The following is a 4,051-nucleotide window of genomic DNA, read 5'->3' on the forward strand; positions in this document are numbered from 1 at the left end:
TATCCATCTAACTATGTCTGTCTGTCTGTCTGTCTGTCTATCTATCCATCTAACTATGTCTGTCTGTCTATCTATCTGTCTGTGTGTCTATCGATCTATCTATCATATTTTAAGAATGCTCTCAAAACGTTATTTATACATTGTTCATGGAGCGTTTTCTGAAATATTTTAGTTGGATGTTCACCTAATGTATGTTACTACTTTCAGCTTGATTTTAACATATAACATTTTAAAATAGTATTTTTTTTTCATACACACAGACAAACACACACACACACACACACACACAAATATATATATATATATGTGTGTGTGTGTGTCTGTGTGTATAAAAAAAAATACTATTTTAAAATGTTATATGAAATATATATTATCCAAAACATGTTTTACTCTAAAACTGCAAGAAAATCAAAGGCATACATCTAAACAAGTTGTGTTCCAAATTTGAGGTTGATATTACAAAATATAACAATAAAAGTAAGATTTTGTTTGGGTGCAATACCAAACGTTTCTACTTGATGAAATTCACTCCCCATTAATTTCAGTGGCATCATTTTTGACCACTAACCATTCAAGTGTGACTATTGTTTTTCAGGACCATTTAACCTTTTCAAATTGCATCCATGATTTCTTTGTGTTCACATAGCAAGTGCCAAAACCTTTGCCAAGTTTCGTACCATTCAAATTCAGTAAAAATTCTTAAAAAACAAAATGTAACCTTTTTTTGGTCAAAAATGACTGAACAACACCAGAGGGATAATGTTTTTTATAATGTTCGCAATATCCAAAAAAAACCAAAAAACCTTTCAAATTATTTTAAAAAAATTATATTTTGTACGTTTAAAATAAAGTCTTTATAACTTAATGGGAATGTTAGCAAAACGTTCTTAGAATTTATTTTTGTTGGCTGGGTTTGCAGTAGTGCAGCCAGTAGACAGACAGTAATATTGTGATAAATGTTTTATCCTGCTATCAGTCCCATCACTGCAAATAAAGATGAACAGACACACACCAGGTCAAAGGTCACGGTTAATTAAGATGGGCTCATTATGATCATGTCCAGACACTGATGCAGTTTACCACTGACTCTAAATTAGATTAAACTATTACCTGACCATAACTAACTGATCAATGATGACAGATCACCTGTACTAAACAAATACATCTTCACGTCTGCAGGGGCGGTTCTAGAGCATTTTAAATGGGGGGGCCAGGCTGGGGCACTGCCTCAATAGAGGGGGGCCGGGGGGGGCGTTCTGGGGGCTTTACTCAAGTTAAAACACTTTCCTCATCCTCATGAATGTATGCTGGTTTACCTGATGGCTGCGACACACACCAGTTTTTGTTCTGTGCTGATCACAATCGAATCCTTTCATTATAACATACAGAGTGTCTACACGACGATGTTAATAATATATTAATTGATGAGGATATTGCTTGTGATGTTGATGAAATTCTCTGGCCAGATCCAGCTAGGCGAAGAGATAATGTATAGTATGTTTACTGTAGTATTTTCTGTACAATATTGTCAGTTTTTTTCAGATTATTTTTTGTTTGTTGTTGTTGTTGTTATTTACTGTAATTGTAACCTGTACTGGATACAGTATTTTACGTTTGTCTGTTTGCTGAGCTAACAGTGTTATGCACACTACTGTAGTAGCATGACAACTGGGACATGTTTTGTTGTGATTCTCCATGTTGACTGATTTGGGTATATGGAGAGAAATCAATGATATTTTCGTCAGTCTGCAGCATTGGTCTTGTTTGGTGAGCTATTGTATAGTTGCACTTTCTCTGTGTACTTCATTTACAGTACTCTAATCTCTGAGATTTAGACTTGCTAAAAGTGTTTTAGGTTAGCAACAGCAGTCTGTTACTGGTTCAAAAAGATTAAAGTCATATGAAATGTGTGTTTCGTATGGTAACAAAATATTGTTTTTATAAAGTTGTGTATAGTTTTGACAAAAGTGTTCCATTTTGCAAATGATCTGAAGTGTTGTGCTACTTTGGTGTAGGGTTGTGTTAATTGTGTGTAGTGTTTTGACAAAACGGGCCCTGTTTTCAAAAGTGTGCTTAAGCAATCGTAAAAAACTGTAAGTTCAAATTTTTGAGATTAATAAAATCAAATACATTTTTTTTAACATATGAGAAATTGTACATATTCAATTAAGAAAAACACTTAAAAGGACTTCAAGGCTTTACTCATTTCGGGGGGGGCGGTGCCACCACATAGACACGCCCCTGCACGTCTGAGATGTAAATGAAAATGTTTTTGCTGTGGTTTTCATGAATCTTTTGCAGAAATCGTGAGTGTGTGTGTGTGTCAGGATCTTCAGCCCCTCATTCTGCTGTGGGACCCGCGTTGTCCTGCTCACAGACCCCCAATCCAGCGGGGAGCGTTAATCCGTCTGATGGGGGCAGGAGTGAAATGGAGAGAGGGGTATTAGTGTCAGATCAATATAACACACCATCAGCAGGAGACATGGAGACCCCCGTCAGGACACGTCCAATCACAAATCAGACAGAAACATAAATCATCATCTTCATTAGCAGAGTGAAAAATCACCCCGAAAACCAGATCAATGAACTCAAATTATATAAAAGCACAAGAGATGCTGTTTAAAGAGACAGTTCACCCCCCAAAATGATCATCATTCTGTCATCATTTACTCTCGCTCATGTCGTTCCAAACCTCTATGAGTTTCTTTCTTCTGATGAACACAAAAGAAGATATTTTGAAGAATGCTACTAATCAAACAGTTGACGGTAGCCATTGACTTACACAGCATGGAAAACAAATACTATGGAAGTTAATGGCTACCGTCAGCTGTATTCTTCAAAATACTGTTCTTTTGTGTTCAACAGAAGAAAGAAATTCATACAGGTTTGGAATGACACGAGGATGAGAGAATTATAATTTTTGGATGAACTATCCCTTTAACCCTTTGATTATTGAATATGTTTATATAAGAATATAATCAAAGAACAAATGATGTTCATAAATATTCATGTTTAATAAATATTCATTCATAAATATTCCAAAGGTTCTTCAGCACTTTTATCATCCACCAAACGCTCAGATGAATGTGACTGATCTCTGAACAAATCCTCAGGAGCCACACATATGCTTTTATACATTTAAGTTTCTCTTTCTTCTGTCCATCATTAAATGTCTTAAGATGGAGTCCCTGGAGGGGGCGGGGTAACTGAGCCGCGTGGGGGTGGGGTAACCGTTTGGGAGGAGGGGGCTTGAGGTCAGTCGTCATGGCAACAATCAACGCCGCTATAATGTGATTCTGAATCTATTCATGACTGAATGGACTTCAAACAGAGCAATAAAAGCAGTGAGCGTCCGAGCAACGTGATTGGACGACACAGAAGCCGAGCGGTCACTTCTGATTTGATGTTGCTAAGACACCTAGAGCAGAGAGAGAGAGAGATTTAAACACAGGCTCCTTCAGGGGGTCCATACAGACCATGAAGGAAAATGAGTGTGTAGGGGAGTGGGACACATATTCCAACACTTTTTGGCTTTCTCAGTTTGTCTAAATTCACAAACTAGGTTCAGAGTATTTATTTTTCCATATTAATTTCACATGTCTTGTACAAATATGTGGTCTTGTTTCATTGATATGGTGTATACTTTTTTCCCCTCAATTACCCCGAAAGAATGGAAGTGAAATGTGACAACATGCCCCATATGGACACGCTGTAACACGTGAGAGGCACATTAGCATACATGACCAAACACAGCTATACGGCAGAGTTAAAGACAATGTGAACAAATAGATGACATTGAGAAAAACACAGGGCTGAACACACACACCACTCCAACCACACACACACACTATTACTTGCTATCTAAATAAAACATAAATAAACATTACTTAGACTTTTGGAGAATTTGTCAGGTTTAGCTCACTTTTGGGTTACCAATTTGTTCTCCAAAATATGGTTAAGTAGGTATACACACACTCTCTCTCTCACACACACACACACACACACACACTCTCTCTCTCTCACACACACACACACACTGTCTCTCTCTCTC

This window comes from Sinocyclocheilus rhinocerous, unplaced genomic scaffold (assembly GCF_001515625.1).
Source record: "Sinocyclocheilus rhinocerous isolate Xijiao unplaced genomic scaffold, SAMN03320098_v1.1 scaffold2460, whole genome shotgun sequence".
NCBI classification, from domain to species: domain Eukaryota; kingdom Metazoa; phylum Chordata; class Actinopteri; order Cypriniformes; family Cyprinidae; genus Sinocyclocheilus; species Sinocyclocheilus rhinocerous.